This window comes from Rhinolophus sinicus, chromosome 16 (assembly GCF_057876585.1).
Source record: "Rhinolophus sinicus isolate RSI-liver-muscle chromosome 16, RSI-T2T, whole genome shotgun sequence".
In the NCBI taxonomy this organism is placed as follows: domain Eukaryota; kingdom Metazoa; phylum Chordata; class Mammalia; order Chiroptera; family Rhinolophidae; genus Rhinolophus; species Rhinolophus sinicus.
The window spans coordinates 21,431,006-21,450,929 of NC_142516.1; the positions used below are offsets into that span (position 1 = coordinate 21,431,006).

General features: G+C 46.6%; 1 protein-coding gene and 1 long non-coding RNA gene across 9 annotated transcripts in view; one reads left to right on the plus strand and one right to left on the minus strand.

Annotated features, from left to right (window-relative positions):
- Positions 1-19,924, plus strand: part of PTPN3 (protein tyrosine phosphatase non-receptor type 3) — a 123,686-nt gene that overhangs the window by 18,176 nt on the left and 85,586 nt on the right. For 2 of the 6 annotated variants that reach the window (XM_074330807.2, XM_074330808.2), the window contains exon 1: positions 11,039-11,192. The exons of 1 other annotated variant lie outside the window; for it this stretch is intronic. The gene's annotated coding sequence lies outside the window, so the exon portion shown is untranslated. Of the gene's footprint in view, positions 1-11,038; positions 11,193-12,001; positions 12,020-19,924 lie in introns of those variants that run through there. 3 more of the 6 variants (XM_074330809.2, XM_074330812.2, XM_019734195.3) reach the window with 3 other exon arrangements.
- On the minus strand, positions 1,427-11,727 carry LOC109448646 (uncharacterized). 3 transcript variants are annotated; one of them, XR_012495884.2, is made up of 4 exons: positions 11,387-11,727; positions 8,379-8,438; positions 6,987-7,127; positions 1,427-6,879 (listed from the first exon to the last, which is right to left on the minus strand). It is a non-coding gene; the product is annotated as an uncharacterized LOC109448646 (long non-coding RNA). The 3 variants fall into 3 exon arrangements; XR_012495883.2 differs by lacking the exon at positions 6,987-7,127; XR_012495886.2 differs by lacking the exon at positions 6,987-7,127 and having other exon boundaries at positions 1,427-6,899.

Sequence of the window (19,924 nt, forward strand, 5' to 3'; positions counted from 1 at the left end):
GAAATAATCCATATAGGCTATAGGGGCCAATATGGAAGATGGAAATCTCAAGGAATCCCAGAACCAACATTCAGCTGGACCCGGGCTAGCCAGGAATAAAAACAATTTGGAAACAGGAGGATACAAGTTCTCAGCAACAGGAGTTCCTGTTGTGACTCCCGGTCATCTATTGCTGGTAACAAACCACTCCCAAGATTTAGTAACTCAGTGATTTTTTTTTTTTTTTTTTTTTTAATTTCTCCTGATTCGGTATGTTGACCGGTGGTTCTTCTGATCTTGCCTGGGCTCAGTTGAGACAAACCTGGCATGTCTGGACCTCTCTCCATGGAGTCCTTCATCCCGGGCTTCTTAACAGCATAGTGGTCTCAGGGTTCCAAGAGGGCCAGCCCCAAAGTGCACGTGTCTACCAAATATCTATTTGTGTCATGTTCAGTGAGGTCCTCTTGGTCAAATCAAATCACTGTGGCTGAGTCTCATTGTGAGAAGGGACTACATAGGAGTGTGGACACCAGGAAGTCACCTGTTTGGGGGTCATTAGGGCACCATTTGACCACAGATACTCTGGCTGTCTCTTGATCTTGGGATCTCTTTGTGTGTCTTTTCACTTCTTTCCCTGTGTTCTCCAGTTTAAATTCCTAAGTGAAGGAATCCAACTGATCTTGCTAAGCACTTCCACAGCTCAAGAGCTTCCCTACTCATGGGGATCCTAGGACGCAGCAGGACTGCCAGGGCGAGTGTAAGGACAGGGAGCAGACGATGGCTAGTTCTGGTACCATAGTTAAACCTTCCACAGAAAAGTCATGAAAGCGCTGTGGTCACTGCTGTAGTCGCAGACATAAAAATACCCTCCTACACAATTACCTGGGAGCAAAGTTGAAGTTTTTGTGTTTGCTATTGGTTCCATAGATTTTTAAAAAGATTTCCTTCTTCTTTTGGAAGTGCTGTACGTATGTTATAAAAGATTTGAAGACTACAAAGGAGAAAATTAAAATCACCAATTGCAAAAGACTAAATGTTTGTGTCCCCCTAAAATTCATATGTTGAAGCCAAATCCCCAATGTAATATTCTGTGGAGGTGGGGCCTTTGGGAGGTGATGAGGTCATGAGGGTGGAGCCCTCAGGAATGGGATTAGTGCCCTTATAAAAGAGACTCTAAAAGAGCTCTCACCCCTTCCAACATGTGAGGACAGAGTGAAAAGGTGTCTATGAATCTGGAAGCACATCCTCACCTGTCACTGAATCTGCCAGCACCTCGATTTTGGACTTTCCAGCCTCCTAAACTATAAAAAATAAATGTTTGTTGTCTATAAGCCACCCAGTCTATGGTATTCCATTATAGAACCCTCCTCCCCCCCAAAAATAAGACATCAGTCATATCATCATCTAGAAATAACTACTCTTTACATTTTAGTATACTTTCATTTAATGTGCATAAATGTGTTTTTCTTTACAAAGTTCTGCTATGAACACAGCTTTATGTCTTACATTTTTCATCTAAACTCTATCACTAGCATTTTCCTACGTCATTACAAACTCTTTGTAAAATAATATTGAGCTATATAATAACCAATGGTGCTAAAATTATACCCCTTTTCTGTTCATAAGTCTTTGTCTGCATTTGGATTTGAATAGTTTAAGTCCATATATAGCACAGTTCCTTATATAGCACAGGTTTCCAGATTATTTCAGTGTTTCTTACTAAATAGCTAATGAGGTATTTTTCCTCCTGAACGGGATGGTTATTTTTTTTTCTGCTTTATATGCCAAGGCTGGCTTTGCAGAATGGGTCCGTTTCCTCTTGCTTGACAGTCCTCGTCTATCACCATTTCCGTGTGGGATCACAGGACAGCCAGGTTCCACGGGCTTTTCAGTGACTTCACCAGAACCAGAGACAGGGCTGAACATGTTCCCACGGTCACCTCCTTATCTAAACCATGGAAAACTGACTTTTTTTCATACTTGGCACAGACTGTGTTTGGGTCAGGAACCCAACATTAACTACAAAGACTGACCTCAACCCAGGGAACTTGAGAAAGAGACTAGATAACACTGTTGGGAAATTATTTCCTCATATGAATTGTCATTTGAAATATGTACAAGTATTATGTACATTTCTTTTATGCCACTGAACCAAGTGTAATGGAAAATAATACACTGGCCTTAGTAAGTCAAGCGACTTGACCTGATGTGGGCATATCAATAAAGCAATCCAATTTCAACTGATTTTCTCACTCATCACTCTGTTAGTACCCAATTCTATCTAAGCTCCCAGCATAATAAGAAATGATGTGAGAGCGTTCACAGTTGAGGTAGCAGACCTGCTCAATTGTATATCACGTATTCAGTGTGAATCTAATGGAATCTAGATGCAGAAGGAGGGGCTCCTGCGCCGGCCTAGGCAGTCAGAGGAAGATGGTGAATCAGACTGCACAAGACTGAGAGCGATACAAAGGCTGCCCTCAATGTATTTGTTCTGTAGTGTGAGGATAAACTATTGTCACGAGTGCTGACAAAATTGGGCCAGGCTTCTCATGGTTGGAACTGCATGATTTAGATTGAGGTGAAACTGAAACCCCAAGACACCGTGGGAACTTCTATGATGGAGTTTGCTCATCCTGTAATTCCTAGCCCTGCTGTCTATAGATGGAGGTCACGGGCCTCAGAGCTGGTTGGAATTAGCTCACTCAGCAATGCAGGTAGAGAAAGAAAGGGGTGTGTCCTTGACCTGTACACCTTCTGCCAGCACAGCTGGGTGACTCGCAGGTGTGGAGGGGCAGGGGCGATGTCCTAACTCCTTTAATTGTTTCACATAGAAATTGAAAGTGCATAGTGATATCTAGTCACAGATTAATTATATCTTATTGAATCATTTCTCCCTTACCTATCTATCTACATCTACCTGTATCTCCTTTCTATCTATTAGTCGATTAATTATCAAGCCCACAAGCAAAATTCCAGGACGTTAGATACACCATAACTCTTCTTGCTCACTACAGAAAGGCAAGATATTTTTCAGAAGGTGCTCATCTCCCCTTCATTCCTTGTACTGAGACAATGGTCACAGCATCAGGAAGACCTTTGGCCCCATTCAGGGGATTTTCTAAGAGCCTTCCAAAAGGGACACGAACATTAATAACTACATGCAAGTCAAAATGAGATGAGGAGCATACGAGAATAGACCAAATAACCTGGGGTACAGGGGTTAGAGAGCTCATACCCAGTTGGGACAATCCAGGAGAGGTAGCTGGTGAGATGGACCTCAAAGGATGGGTAGGATTTCAACAGGCAGAGAGTGTAGAGTGAGTTGTTTCGGGAAGTTGATATGGGTGGCCTTCATTCTTCAAGGGAAAGAGAGAAAGAGGTTTGTGCCGGTGCTTGGGCTGGGATGACCAAGGCTGGGCTAGGTGGTGACATCAAAGATCAAACTGAGAGAAGCCCAAGAGGTGAAGAAATGGGGAGAGGGTATTGTTTTCTGATACAATAGCTGGAGAACTTCCTCCTGGAGGCCACCCTGAACACTGCTCAGGCATCTCGGCAGGAAACCACGGGACTCTCATCAGCCTGGACCCCATACGTAAAGATGATATGCCTCGGAACTAGGCAGTCCCTGGCTGAAAATGGATTCCTTTCACTTCACGTGACTCATGTTTACAGAGGCATCGCTGGACACTCGTTTGGACTGCGATGCCATGACTGTGTGTACCATGGAAAAAATGAGAGGGGTATCCCAGCCGGACGCCAGGGTGCAGTTGAGGAAATCCTGTGGTGTGTCATCCATGAAACGCTAGAAGGTCACCAGAGCACTGGGCAGGCTGAACGTTGTCCTCTGTTCTTGAAATGTCACCAGAGCTGGGAATACAATTTTCTCCTGCTCCCAGATCAGATTTCCAGCATCTCAGGGATGGAGTGGTCAGCCCAGCAAGAACAGGCGTCAGATGATCATCTTCTCATGGATGTGACTTCTAGTTGAGGTCTGGGGAGATAAAGTTGTCCATCTCAACTCTCTGGCCAGTTTGTTACCAGCTGTGTCAGGAAAGCATCATTCTTCATCCTGAGGTCACTGAAATGACTTTTCTTTCTCTTTTATCCTCACCCAAAGCTCTGTCTTCTGTTCCATCCCTCAGCCACACACATTTCCAATAGGAGTAAGAGTTCTTGACCTATAGTTGTTTCTTTCAAACAAGTCATACACTGTTGTGCATTGGTCACAGTGATAGCCTTGATTTGTCAGGTAACCTGGGCTTTACACTGGTCAGCAAAATTCAGAGGGAGCCAAAATGTAAAACAAAATAATTAAAAAAAAAATTATGCATACATCATTAATTTTTTCCAGAGCAAACTTACTTTTAAGTAGGTTATACACTGCATGGTAGATAATTCAGAAGGTACAAAAGGGTTTATGGCGAAAAGTAAACACCCCTCCCCTGCCCCCACTTATCCAGTTCCTCTCTGGGAGCTAATGACCTTACCAGTTTCAGTTTTGTGTGTACACTACACACCTCAATGTGTTTATTTTAAGGTCTACTCCTCTTAGCAAACATCACCACCATTATGACGACACCATTACCACCTTCTCTCCAGTCACATTGTTCGCTTGCTCCTGGCCCCAGGAGAGCATAGTCAGATGGTTGGAGTCAGAGATCCAAGGTCAAGAGCAGAGAGCCTGACAGCTCTCTATTAGGGATCCCTATTTGCCTGTAGGGGATGCCCTCTATCCATCTCCTCTCCCCCTCCCCATCAACCCCTTTATATGTGCACTTCCTTTAAGAAGTTGATGCTCTGGTACTTAGTCCCATCCATCCAAGCATCAGTGATACCTATAAGACCAGTATCTCTTGGTAGAACTTCCCATCCTCTTAGTTTATTACTCAGACTATGTTCTTGGAGTATATACATTAGAGGCTACAGGGCAGAAGTTATAAAACTTCAGTGTGCATAAGATTCTTACAGCACACTATAAAATGCAAGTTCCTGGGTCCCACAATGAGAGATTCACAGGGTCTGCACTGAGGCCAGGAGGCTATTTTTCGCAAGGACTCCTTCACCCAAGGTGATCTTGATATGTGGTTCCTGGATCAAACTTTAAGACATGCTGCCTTCAGTATTGTTCCTGACTCTTCTCCCTAGAATACTCTATTAAAGATTATTGAGGGTTTCCTTTATCACGGCTGATTTTTCAGAGCCATGACCTCTGTATTACTAGTCTACATTGCCTGGTGTTTCTCTCTTTCTCCTTGTGTTGTCAGTCATATGAACCTTGAAGGTGTGGTTGGGACAGCTGACCAACCCATTTTCCCTGGGTTTTGTAAGATAACACCATCCCTTTCAGGGAAGGCCTTTCTTGAATAGAGTCCACCAAAGTATAGGATGCCAATTTTCTTTCTCAGCATTTCTCTTCACTTCTAAAGCCACAGCCATCTGTTGATGGAAGCATCCTCAATGCTTTGAGTTTCCAGAGCAGGATCTCAAAGTGCCCGACTTACATTTCTGGTTTTCATGCAGCAGCATATCTGTGTGGTGGTCTGTGGGTCTGTCATGATCTATTTGGTCCTCTGTCAGATCTATAGCACGTGTGCCAGGAGTTTTTGAAACACAGGTCCATGTATCCCTGAGGGTTCACTTAAGCAACCCTGAAGGTCTGAGAACCCTCTGAGATGCTTGTTTAATGTTATCTTTCCATTTCTATGATAATGTTAAAAATATATTAATAATCTGGAGCGTCTGGCTGACGCCCTTATAACAGAGGGCTGCTACATGATTTCGGTCCCCTTATTCAAATCTGTGGTAACAGTCATCATTGAGTGACCATCTAAAAGGACAGCATTTAACTCTTTGATGTGTTGTCAAGCACATTTGGCAGCCATTAAGTTGACTTGGCTTCCATCCAGCTCAGAGGGAAAGGCTGAGTCCTTCCTGGAGCTGACAGTGGGCGGGAGGTGGGCGGGAGGAATCCGGGTTTTGGCTCCTGGTACCTCTCTGGCTTCACCTCATGCCGCTTTCCTGCTTGCCCCACCAGCCCCCTTCCTCTAGACATGCTCCCTTAAGGGGATTTGAACTGGCTAATCCCTCTGCCTAGAAGAGTCTTGCTCCAGATATCTGCATGAATAGCAGCTCCCTCATCTCCTTCAGGTCTCTGCTGAAGTGTTTGCTTAAGTGATTAAATTTCTCAATCCTATTGAAAATTGCAACTCCCCACCCTGCCTCCATCATTCTCTGGGTTACCTTTAACCCTGGTTTCTTAACATATATATGATTCACTTATTTATGTTTGTTGTTCAGTGTCTGACTTGCCCTGTTAGAATGCATGCCCACAAGAGCAGAGATTAGTGTTTGTTGTGTTCACTGATGTCTCCTACGCACTTAAGAGAAGAGCACTGCCTGACACACAGTAGGTGCTTAATAAATATCTGATGAATGAATGAATCAACAACAATCACCTCATCTCTGTTCTTGTATTCATGCTAAATTTGTTCATCAGTTTTACAGACAAAACTCTTTGGCAGTAATAATTTGCAATGGGAAGACTTTGTGTGTTGTTTTTTTTAATGGATAAAACTTTAGGCTTAAAAATCTGTTTCTCAAAGTGAGATCCATGAAATCCTGGAGTCCCAGGAATACAGGTTGAGGGAATGAGGGTCCCGTGCTGGACTAACACTTTTCTACAGGCTCCTGACTTGACCACTGACCACTTCTTCCTCTCTCGCCCTCCTGGGCCAGCAGCAGACATCCTGTCGCCATCTGCCACCGCTGGACAGGCAGGGTGGGCTTCACCCTCTGTGAGGGGAAACTCACATTTCTGTCCAGTTCCAGAGTAGCTATTTTCCCTTTCTTTGCATCATCTTCTTCAGTTTGCCGACTTTTAAGTTTGCTTCATTCTTCCTGATCATAAAAGAAACACACTGTAAAATAAGATTTAGGGAACTATAAAGACATACAAAGAAATAGATACCCAAAGACTTGAAATTCTCCTAATTTATAAAAGATACCTTCTGTATCTTGTTTCTCTGCCTGTAAATGCAATACGTAGAGCCACCATTAATATTTTGGTGCAGTTCTTTCTGGTCTTTTTTCTGTGTATCTTATTAAGTTGAAACATAGGACATTGTTGATGTTTAACCATAGTGGACCTGCAAAATGGCAATTTTATATGGTTTTTAACCGAGCAGTTCACACAGTTGAAGCTATACTATGCTAATTTTACATTGAATTCTTTTCACTTGTCATTATAACAGCACCACATATTTAGGGATTCTTGGGCCCTTCCTGAGCTTGCATTAACAGCACAAATAATTGATGAGCATTAGCATCTCAGCTGGGAGCCCTGCCCTGTAAATCATTTAGAGAGGTCCACGTGGTACCCGGACTTCCTGAGTCTTGATGTGAATGACAATCCTCAGTGATTCTTCCAGGAAACTCTTCCTATAAATGCCCCCAGCCAATTGCTTGCATGCAGCTCTTGGCAGCAGATTTTCTGTCCAAATGGCAGCTTCTGGGAATGCTGCTATTAACTGTGCAGTTGCTCATCTCTTGTTCCTCCTCACTTTTATGAATCTGGCCCATTACCAGTAATGCATGTTTGGTTTGCAGAATGTCTTCCTCTCCAATGAAATGACCCTCTTTGACTTTTTGTGTTTGTTGTTGTAATTTAGTGATTTTTGGGGCCAGGTACCGTCTATCAGCACTATTAAAAAAAGAGAGCTGACTTTTTTTTTTTTTAATTTATCAGCAGTAGGAAGGCTACTTTTAGAGCCCTGGCTTTCTCTCTGCCAACAGCATCAAGGACCAGCAGCTATGTATCTTTTCATCACAGCAAAGTCCTGAGGAGTCCATGGACCACATGGTTCCATTATGTTGAGATTCTGCCTCCAAAATGATTGCCACGGACAGTAATCTGTGTGGGTCCTCTCTGGATTGGTCTCATTATCTGAGACTTGGTATAGCTCTATTGCCAATGGGGCCTCTATTTACTCAAGATTTGGCTGGGTTCATTCAATACACAGACTAAGAAGATTATATGTCCATCCAAAAGCCTCATTTGGTTTGTTGGGAGTTTATGATGTAAGATTAACTGTCATTGCTGATAATAACATCATGTCACTCCAGGTGCAACAGCTTACAAGGATGGACTTTAACATTTTGGCCCCAAGATTAAAACAGTGACAGGAGACCAGAACATTTAAAGGTAATCTGTGGCCTACAAACACATCAAAGGGTAGAGAAAATATGGCAAAAAAGACACAAAACGGAATAATATACGATTTTTTTTTAAATGATCAATACATGGTAAGCTACTATGCAGAGAGGCAGTGTTATAAAACCTAACCCCCTGGGTCTGAGGTCAGACCAACCTGTGTTCAGATCCTGACCCTGTTTCTTACCAGCTGTGAACAGCTCCTGAATGTTTCCTCTTCTGTAAAACTGAGCTGAAAACACCCACTCTGTAAGGATTAAAGACAGCATATGACTAAAATACTGATTACACTTGAACTTGATAATAGTGGTTATTATTGTTATTATTATAGGACTTATGCAAAACTTTAAGAATTTTTAATTTGATCTTTTAAATGTTTATGATTGCAAACACAACATTGTGACATTAATAAATAAGCTTAAAAAGAAAAAACAATCCCACTACCCCCAATCAGACTATTACATATTTCCATATCCTCTTGTAAGTCCTGGTGAATGTGTAGACAAAATTTTTACACGGTGCACTTGTGTTTTCAGCTTTTTTTCACTTAACAATAGGGGAAAACTTATTGTATTTCCCCTATTGCAGCATGGTCTTATTTAGTGTAAAATAGTTATTTCCACAAATATACCATAACCTAATTAATCATTCCTCCATTTTCAACATTTATTTCCAGTTTTGGAGACATTCTTTCCTTTTGTTCCTGTTTCTGTTATGGTAATTTGAAATGCACAATTTTAGATATATTTGGTCTTTTTCCTTAGGTGTACAGATATGTTTTAGCTCTAATTTGAGAACACTGTTTAAGCTAATGAGTTGTCTGAGGGGAAAGAAAAGGTAGTTTCAACCTAGGTCCTTGTGGAAGGCAAATTAAGACAACTCCAAGAATCCACATGTCCACTAATCTCAATTTCCTCATCTCAGTACTTAGAAAACTGGTATGAGGATGACGGATAATTGAGGTAGGCACTCAAGAAATGGATCTTCAAAGTGTACTAAATGTTCACGTTGTTGATTTAATTCAATCCCATCCAGATTCAACCGGTAGGTATTCGTGTTTGAGGCACAGAGAGGGTAAGTTGCTTGCCCTGTGTCACACAGCGGCTGGAAGAGGACAGAGAATGCCTTTCGCAGACTCTGAATTCCCAGCTTTCCCACTGAGCTTTTTAAAAAAAAGTCCCCAGTCGCATCTAGCCCCCCTTCCCCCAATCTAAGAAGGGTTCCACGGTGTTCTGCGGGGGTAGTCCTCAGCTTGGCCAGGAGGATCCGCCTCCCGGGCGCACCGGCCCCGCCCAGCTCCGAGCATGCCCAGTGAGCACCCCGCCCGTCCCAATGGTGCTGGCTGAGTGCCACAGCTCCAGGTTTTTCCGACGACCAGAGGTCGGTGCGGGGCGGGGAGCGGGGGAGGTCCAGTTCCTAGGTCTCCCTGGCTGCGTCGGCATTCCCCCGACGCCACGCTCTGGTGGCGCCAGCCCCTGTGGCTCTTCCCCGGGATGGGCACCACGGGGACAAGGACCGAAGTGGGGTACCAGGTGCTGCTGGCAGCCGCCCTGTGGCTGTAGGCCTACCGGTCCCCTGGCCCTCAAGCATTCGGGTCCGGACAGGATGGTTCCAGCCATCGATCCATCGCTCCATCCCTTCATTCACATATTCATTCAACAAATCATTTTTGAGCACCTACTGTGTGCCAGGCGCTGTTATAGGGGCTGGGACACTGCAGCCAAGACAGGCAGGACTACAGTCCCAGAGCTGAAAATCCGGAGATGAATACACAATATGTAAGCAAATCAGAGGAAAAGTCAGTTACTGGCCTCATCCCCTGCTACTGTGCCTTCCTTGCCATTTCCTAAGCGGTCCTGTGCATTAGGGTCTTTGCACTGGCTATTCCCTCTTTGGGGAATGCTCTTTCCAATTTATCCTGCGTGGCTGAAATGTTACCTTCTTAATGTCACCCCATCTGACCACCTCATTGAAAATTGCACTCCCTTCACCCTCACGTCTCCTTACCCTATTCTTTTTCCCCTCATAGAACTTATCACCTCCCAATACACTATATAGCTTGCCTACTTGCATGTTTATTGTCTGTTGCCTTCTCTCTTCTTCCAAACTCCACGGGGGGAGGGGTGGATGCGGGGATGGTCTCTTTGTTCACACGTGAAGATCCTGAGATGATCAATAATTATTTGTTGGAGGAATGAATGGATAGTGGTAAATGTGAAGAAAATAAAGTGAGGACATGAAGTGTCCAGGGGCAGGGGGCAAATTTAGTAAGGTGGGAAGGGAAGGCCTCTTCCAGAAGGGGGACAGCCAGATGAAAAGCTGGGTGAAGACGTCCCACAAAGAGGCAAAAGTATGTGGAGGCTGGCCAAGTTCTGAGTGGTGGTGGACAGAAAGGTGTTAATGGGGGAGCAGGGGCTGCAAGAAGGTAGGTGTGAGACGAGGTGGAATAGGAAAGCAGGAGCAGAGGTCAAGTAGGGGGCCCACAAATCTTGGGAAAGTTTAAGCCTGGAAGCTTACTAGTGGAAGGGGATAAGCACTGGACTGGGAGTCAGCAGGACCCCCCAGCAAAACCACGGACCCTCTGGCAAGTCTCCTCATTTTGAAGATTTGTTGAGCGCCGACTGCTTGACATTCACAGGTATGAGATCAACTGAGGGCCGGGCACATAGTAGGTGCCCAATAAATGGTTATGGAAGGAATGACTACGTGCACGCGCGAGGGGACTCCGGGTTGCCCACAGCCCGGCAGGCGAGCCCCGGTGGTCCTGAGAGGCGCGTCCCGGCAAGCAGCCCCGGGCGGGGGCGGGGGCGCCCTGTAGAGCGGCCCGGGCTCCCGCCCCCCGCCCGGCGCGCGGGCCCGTCGCGGCCAGCCCGGCCGGCGGGAGCCGCCCGCGGGCGGCACTGGGCATGCTCAGACGGCGGCCAGGTCGCGCCGCGAGCGAGCTTCCGCGCCGCCCGCACGCGCGACGTACCTGGGCGCCCCGCGCCCCCGGATGCTGCAGGTACGGGCCGGCGTGACCCCAGCGGGTCGGGGGCAGAGTGCGGGGTGATCAAGGGCCGGGGTCGCTCTCGGCGCCGCCCCGCCCCCACCCGTCCCCAGGAGCGTGGCGAACGCGCGGGCGGGCTGGCGGACGCCGCGGCCCCGGGGTCCCGGTGCCACGTCGGGGCAGGGAGGGGGCGCCCCTCCTGCGCTCACCTGGCGGGGTCGGGGCGGGAGGGAACAGGCCGGGCCGGGTGGGGCTCGCTCCGGAGCAGGCTCCGGGACGCGGCGGCGGCGAGGCGTGGGCGTGCGCTCCGACCCGGGCTGGGGCGGACGCGACCCGCGGAGCTAGCGCAGCCAGTGACTCCGGAGGGCCCAGCGCCACCGCGACCCAGGTCCTCGGCGCCGAGGGGGCGCACTGCCCGCGGGGCGGCCAGACCTTCTTGGCTCCCAGGGCGAATCCGCCTCTCGGTTTTCAAAGATGGCATTTCCTGGGCCTGGCACGAACACCAGTGCCAATAAATCCTCCCTGTTCTGCGGGCGATATGGAATGATTTATCAGGTACCTGCGGTGAGACAGCTGCAGTAGGGGAGTGTATGTGAGTGCTCCCTGCCCCCCGGAAATTCCCATTTTCAGCAACCTAAAGTTACTGAGAAGTTGCTATTGCCTTAAAAATTCATGGGAAGTTGAGACAACTTGACACCTGGGTTTTCCGAGGTGGTGGAAAGAGCTTGTGACTTGGAAACTGGAGACCTCCGATCAACTTGGGCACCCCCTTAGCCAGCTGGTGACCTTGGGCGAGTTGTTTAACTTCTCTGATGCTCAATTTCCTCTCCTGCAAACTACCGGTAATAATGCCCACCTTACTGGGTTGTTGGGTGGATTAAGTGGGATAAATTATGTGGAGGTGTTTGGCACCGTTCCCGGCAGAAAGCAAGTCAGCAGTTGGCGTGATGTGAATTTAATTCGTTTAGAGACCCTCGTGGCTCCCATTTCACCAGGAAATTAGAATTACGAAAGCATCTTCAGGGCCTAGTGGCAGAGTGACAGACCCTGTCCTTGTGCCCTGGAGAACTTCTACTGAAGTCAAGGGCTTTGGAAAAACAATTTAGCCGAGTTGTAATTGGAGAGCATCTTCTTTAAAAGCAGTTTTATACATTCAGAAACTCCAGAAGTTGGCAGTTCAGCTTTACTTACAAAAGAGCTGTTTTGTGTGATGATCCATCTTGCAAATGTTTAAGCAGATGGTGCTTTTTGAAAGTAAAACCTGGTTGGGAAGGTTTCTGTTTCAAAAAGCTTCTAGACCCAACTTGAAGTGATTATTTAGACCAGGGTTTCTTAACCTCATGGCTGGGATTAGTTAATTCTTTGTTGTCAGGCCTGTCCTATACATTGGAAGATATTTAGCAGCCATCCCTGGTCTCTACCCAGTAGATTCCAGGAGTGATCCCTTTCCCTCTTTCAGTTGTACCAACCCAAATGCCTCCAGACATGGCCAGATGTTCCCTGGGGGTCCAAATATCCCAAATATCTTTAGAACTTCTGCTGCTTTCTGTCATTAGCCTATCCAAGTGGTCTGAGAATTTCATCTTCTGTTCGTATTATAGTAACTAACTTTTGTATAGCTTTATAAAACGGCACAGAATGCATCCCCATGCATCAACTCATTAAATGTTTACAACTCCCTGATGAGGCTGGTGTTATTCCCATTTTATAGTTGAAATCGAGGCTTTGAGCAGTCGATTACACATTATGTGGTATAGCTGCCTTACAACTCAGGTGTTCTGGTTCCACGGGCAGGTCTTTTTCTTCTGTATCAAGCTTGCCCTTTATTGTGTGGAGACTTTCACATAGATGACTTTCCCTGATGATTAAATCAAGATGTAAAATAGGCTGGAAGCTGGAAACCTTTCTGAGATTGACTAGTTGAACATTAACAATAGTAGGCTATTATCTGACAGAGAGTAGGTCGTTCTAGTTAAATATTCTAGTTTATAGTGAGCTCCCATAAATCCCACGTACAGTTAATGGAATACCAATTTGCAGAGAATTAGAGTAGAATAAAACGTGCCTAATACTCTATATTGATCCTGAGTTGTCTCTGGTGACTTGCCATCTCCTAATACGGACTCCTATATGCAAATTAGACATTAGCTGGAGAATGTAAAAGGTCAAGTTACTGAAGGCATTTCAGAGTAGCTCGGGCATTCTGTTCTATATGGCAGTGCAGTGCTGGGCATGTGGGATGCAGAGTTGGCCAGTGGACCCCAGTGAACTTCACCAGGGTGCCTGGGGGAACTTCTCCGCCTGGTCAGGCCAGACACAATAGAAGGCTTCAGGGACAGCTTGGGGCAGGAGACAGAACCTAAGTTAACACACAGTCAGATTCAGGTTCCCACACTGCTTCACCCCTCCTGTCTCTGAGCCCTCCTTTCTGCATTTTGTCATAGCGATGTATGTATCCTGGTAGCTTTTAACTTCTGGTCAGAGACAAATCTTATCCCTGAAAGAAGTTGGGGTTCCAGGCTGGTAAATGGTTTGAGGAGATTGATTGTTGACTGTGAACTAGAGGGTTTCACGTACATTGTTTAATTTCGGTGTCGTCCTTCTCCCTCTCTTGCAGTTAAGGAAACTGAGCTAGCAAAGGTAGTGTGGGGCCAGGAGCAAGAGGGATGAATTGTGACCTTGTGAACTTCAGGTCCAGGCCCACGAGGGATTCTGTTTTCTAAAATAGACAATGTCCATCAGAGGGGCTTGGCTTTGGGGATTGGAGGGAACAGGACATGTGGTACCCTACCTTCTCCTAACCCTCAGCGTGGTGGCAGGCTGGGAAGGGACCAGCAATGTGTGGTCCCTCCCTCTCTATCTAGGAGAGTGCCTGTTGACCATAATCCCAGTGCTGACCTTCCTTCCACCAGACAGTGGTTCCTGGACAGCAGGGCCGACCCCCATTCATCTCTTCCCAGGGTCTGTTGCAGGAGCTGGAATGCCTAAGGCACTTACCCTGATGGTGACAGGCTGGTGGGGGCGGGGCAGCCTGCTGGTGTTCTTCCCAAGCCTCAGCTCTTCTTACCGACTCTAATAGGGATGGGACAGGACCTGGTCAGTGTCCACACTGCTCTGGTCTGGGTCCCGGTAACCACAGGCTCTGATGTCACAGGTGTCGCCTTTCGTCTGCCTTATGGGGCACTAAAGGGAGTACTTGGTAGGCCCCTGGCTGCAATCAGATCTGATCATGGATTCCACAACCCACAGATCTTGCATCACACAACTTCTGGTTGTGCCTCCAGTGAAGACCAGCTGTGAGCACAGATTTAACAGCAAATTCAGACAATTACTGAGTCTATACCATGTGTCAGGCACTAGGGTTACGGAGATGAAATCTGAACACATCTTGGAAGGATTCATGGCAGAATTAGGAATACAGTGACATTTGCATGTGTGTGTGTGAGTGTGTGTGTGTGTGTGCGCGCGCGCGTGCGTGTGCGATCTATCCATCTATCGTCTGATAACTGCTTTAAAAGATGATAAAGCCAGATGCAAGAGAGACCAGTGGAGGCAACCACTCATTCTGATAGGCATCAAGGCAAGGCATGTCATAGGGAGTAGCTGGCATTTGAATTCAGCCTTGAAGGTAGAACAAGATGGCATTCAGGGGGCAGACAGAACAGCAGGTGCAGAGGCTCAGAGGCATGAAGAGACCATGTGTATTTCAGGAGTGGCGACTCTTCCCCAGGTCCCTCCTTCTGAGCGTGGCTAATGCAGGACCCACTCACCTCCTGTGTTAGGGTACTCCTCCATCTCTGCTGGGCGCCTCGCCTCCCTCAACCCAGGAGTCAGTGCCCATTCTCCTTCTTTTCCCCCCAGATAGGAGTGACGCCTCTGGGTTGTCTCTGAGGCCTAAGCACTTTCTGCCAGGATGCCTCTGGTTTTAGTTATTCATCACTAATATGGCACTTCCTGGCTGCCAGGCACTGCTCCTGAGTGCTTTCCAAATATTAACTCATTCATTTAATTCTCGTGGCAACCCCCGGGCCCATGTTGCCTCCGCGGGTGGGGGCCGCTTGGTAGGTAGGTGGGCAGAGCTCATAGCCCCAGTCTGTGTCCCTCTGTGGGTGATGTTCTGATTGTACAGCTTCTGGCTACGCCTCACACCAGTGTGCTGGGAAACAGCCGAGTCTGAGAGCTGTGGTAGAGTGCTGACTGCCATGGATTTTTCTCCCTGACCCCGTTTCCTTCAGGTGGCCTGCAGGGCTCCGCTGACTACACTTTCTGAATCAAAGATTGGGATCTGTCGTCTGAAAAAGAATGTTTGTGCTGCTTTTTTGTGCAAGAGGAGGCCTGGGAGGTGTTGTTTGGGTACTGAGAGAGTGGAATTTTTGAGACATTTCAATGGTTTATGTGGAAAGTTAGGACAGAGGATTTGAAATTGGGATAGCCCTGGAAAATTCAGGTCCCATGATTTACTGTCAGGATACACAGCTTTTAGTAAATATTTAAGCAGTGTGTAGTTTGGAGTGAATTTTCTGTACTGAGCCCACTGGAGCCTCAAAAGGGAATAAACAGTACCTTTCAGCCACAGAATCTTGTGATTTCCTACCAGCCCCAGTTCACAGATGGGGTGAGAAAGCTGAGGCTCAGAGAGATGAAATGACTACCTGAAGGGCACAGTGCTTGTAAGTAGGACAGCCAAGATTTGAACCCACGTCTGTCCCTAGACAAATCATTTAACTGTAAGGATAACAGAACCTGTTTCCTTTAAATGGACCATTTTAAAGGAGCTAATGACCGAAAATTCACTAAGGCAGGACTTGGCACAGAAAAGGGGGTCCCCTCCCTTTGTAGTCAGGCCTCTGGCCCACCAGACAAGCACTCTGTTTAGCATTCGGTGCCGGGAGTCGCGGTGGCTGAGTGGCGGTCCGTTCCCAAGGCAGGGCTTCAAGTCCTAGCTCTTAGACCTAAAGGGACGTTCCAAGGGCAGGGTCCAATACAAGAGAAAGAGGCTGGGGCCAGCTGGATGGATGCTGTGTTGGTTACAGGCACTGGTCTGACATAGGGAGTGGGATGTGAAGACCTAGTCCCTGTACCTCACTTCCTTCAGGTGAGTCCGCCTCAGTCTAGACCTGAGAGGTTCTTGGTGAGAGAGGTGGCAACCAAGCAACCAGCTGTGTCATCTGTCCCTTGATCCTAACCACTGGTGGGCCTGGAGAGGAGATGATGACAGCCTGAGCCCAGACCTGGCCCACTTGGCTCCCCCGGCCCCCATCCCCTTCACCAATCCCCTCCCCTGGTCTGGTTATCAAATTCATACATGGTTGTTGTAGAAAATTAAAGTGTCAGGGATGAGAAGAAAAATCAGGGGCTATGAGAGCCTGGAACCTTCTTTCCCTCCTCCCCAGTTAACTCCTGTTTTGGGCTTTGTTCCATTATTACAATGCCTTCTCTCACCTTCCTGATTTGGTAAAACTGCCTGTTATAAACGCTCCTGCCACCAGATGCTCTCCTTTCACAGCACTTTTCACAGTTGCAATTTTGCAGTTAATTAGTGTAATTATTTGTATTAGTACCTATCTCCCCAACTATGAGATTTGCGAAGTCAGTCTTTCTTTAAAAAAAAACTAAAAAAAAAAAATTTCCTCTTACTTATTTTTTTCTTTTAACTTTTTATTTTGACCTCGTTCAGACACAGAAAAGTTCCAAGAATAGAACAAAGAACTCCCATATACCCTTTACCCAGATTCCCCAAAAGGTACCATTTTATCCCATTCACATTATCCTTCTATGTATATATACTTTTTCCTGAACCATTTAAGGATTCTGTATAGACTCTTCCTTTCCCCAGAAATACTTCAGTGTATTTCCAAAAACAATGGAACTCGTATATAACTACAGTACAATATTTAGAATCAAGAAATCAATATAGACCTTAATTGGTTGTCTTGATAGTGTCCTTTGTAGCAAAGAAAACCCCAGATCATGAATTGCCTGTGGTTGTCATGGCTCTTTAGTCTCCTTTAAACTGAGACAGTTCCTCAGCCTGTCTTTGTCCTTCATGACCTTGACAGTTTTGGGAGAGTACAGGCCGGTTATTTTGTAGAATGCCCCTCAATTATGAGTCTGTCTGTTTTAACCCACCATTGTGTCTCCCATGCCACTGACACATCAAATACACTCAGGAAAATATTTGTTGAATGAACAGGTGGTAAGATGGAAGGAGCTGGAAGGGAAAAAGTCAGCAGGTTTTCTAGTTTCCCCCACTCCCACTCCTTTTCCTGCTGAAAGATTTGTTATTTCGTGGTAATCATACTGTTTTTCGGTTTGAATCGTGCTGTTTTTATAATACCACTTTCCTGGAAAAGGGGCTTCCTCAGGGGTATATAAGCAGACACCGGGTGATGGCTCGGCAGGGATGCTGGAGAGGAGAATGGAACATTTGATGACAGGCAAGACTAGGCCTGGAGGTCCCTCCCAATGATAAGCGGCTTTCTCTAATGGGGACTCTAACTTTGCAGGCTTAGGGGGCCAAGAATAGGACGACTAGAATTCATCATCCCAACCAGAACATTTTGAGAATAAAAGGGGCAGCTATTAATAATTGCGTTTAATCAACTAGCCTCAGCTGGGGACTGTCCTAGGCGAATGAGGGTGTGTGATCACCCTACACAAATGTGCTCTGAGGGTGGAGGTCGTGCAGGGGGATCGGGAGAATCCTCTCGCACTAGGAATCCCCTAACTGGATACAGACAAAACTCATCTCCTTGGCATTGCCTGCGGTTCCATGTTCATGGCTTTGGTCCCCTCTGTGCTTGCACTCCTTTGGCATGCCCCTCCCTCCCCAGCTTTGCTCCTGCCACACCAGCCTTCTTTCAGCCCTCCCCTCCCCTGCTTCTTGCCATGGGGACTGTGAGAGCCCAGATAGTCACTTACGTACCCTGGATGTAGGAGGAGGGGTGGGGTCTATGATAGATACACAAGGGGGGCAAACAAGCCAGCTGTGCTTCCCACTGACCAAATGCAAATGGAATGTAAGAGCTGGGGTGTGTGAGGGAGGTGGGACAGGAGACCAGAGTCTCCCCAGACCTTTTCTTCCTTTTTCCCTGGTGCTCACACTTCTTCCTGGTCCATCCTGCACGAACACCCACGTCCTCCCAGCCCTCGTTCCAAGATCAGAACCAAGTCGCTGACCTTTGGCAGAGGCAGGGAAGCAGGTGGCATTGGGAACCCAGGCAAAGAGGATGGGCATTAGATGACCGGTAGGTGCAGACAGGGACTTGGATGCAGAGAAACCAGGCAGGAAGCCAGCGTCTAGGAATCCCAGTAACAAGGTCAATAGGGGGCCATTTATCAGGAAGCCTCTATTTGCAATATCGAGTGCCCAGCTTCTCTGGTCAGAGGTGGCAGGCACTAGGGTCCTTATCGTCTGGTGCTTTAACCCGTTTTCTGCGTAGCAAAAAATATCAACCCGGCCTTCCTGGGTTAAAAAGTGTTGTAGGCTGAAAATGTGAAGGTATAGAGGTATTTCCTGGGCATCCTGGTCATGTGGACTTCATGAACACAGTCCAGTGCAGTATAGGATTTTTATAACTCTAGGCATCGGTGGCTTTATTGGAAAAGCCAGTTATCAAAGGAGAGTTCAAGACACTAGCACTTACTAAACTCTGGAAAGGTTTTCTAGTTAACTGTTATGCTTTACTGGTTTAAAATGTTCTTACTCCCCACAAGGCAGAGCTGTGTAAGAGCATTTAGTTGGAGGTCACTTTTTACAGGACAGAAAGCATCACATAGTGTCAGAACTGGAAGGAACCTCAGAAGAACCTTTCCCAGCTCTTTTTACAGATGAGAAGGCAGGCCCTGAAATGGATGTGGCGTGTTCCAGGTCATATAGGTCACAGAGCAGGGGCTGGTACCCATGTTGTATAGTTTCAAGCCCCCAGATCTTAGGTGTGTTTTCTAAATCTCATCTAAGGAAGTTTATTAGATGGATTGTATATTTCTATAATTTTGTTAACATCCTTTAGCATTTCTCTAATTGTAGAAATAAGTTGTATTCACATTGAAGCGGTTATGCATTTCTTGCTCTTTTACAAAGAAGTTGCTAGGCTGATTTTTTTTTTTTTAATTTCATATAGAAAAAGTGACATATACCTTCTGTTGAATTTCTATAAAAGCATACCTCAGATATTGTGGGTTTGGTTCCAGACACCACAATAAATTGAGTATTGCAGTAATGCAAGTTGTGATCTTTTCGCTGGTGGAGGGTCTTGCCTTCAGTTTGTGAAATACACAGCACCAATGAAGCACAATCAAGCAAAGGATGCCTGTATTCTGTGCCAGTGTTTCTCCAACGTGAGTTAAAACGCAGGCTGCTAGGCTCCGCCCCCAGAGTTTCTGATTCTGTGGATCTGAATCAGACTCTCAGGTGGGGCCTGAAAATGTGCGTTTCTAATGAGTGCACCAGGCTGATCTGCCCATCATGCCTGAGAAATCCTTCCCCCAGCCTGCCCTCTTTTCCACCCCTGCTAAAACTGGGTTAGTTCCTAAACTTCTCCCATTTGCCTCCACTTTTACTTACTGTCCCCAAAAGGCCCCTCATGCCTCTACCTCCTTTACATTGCCACCAGAAGGTGTCCCCTACAAAAATACATAGGATCCCTCCCCTCTCTGCGGGTTGCATGTAACCTGGCGCCATCTGTTCTTGCTTTCCCCCCTCTCTACCCCGAACTCTGCACACTATATGCTCTAAGCCAGGGCTT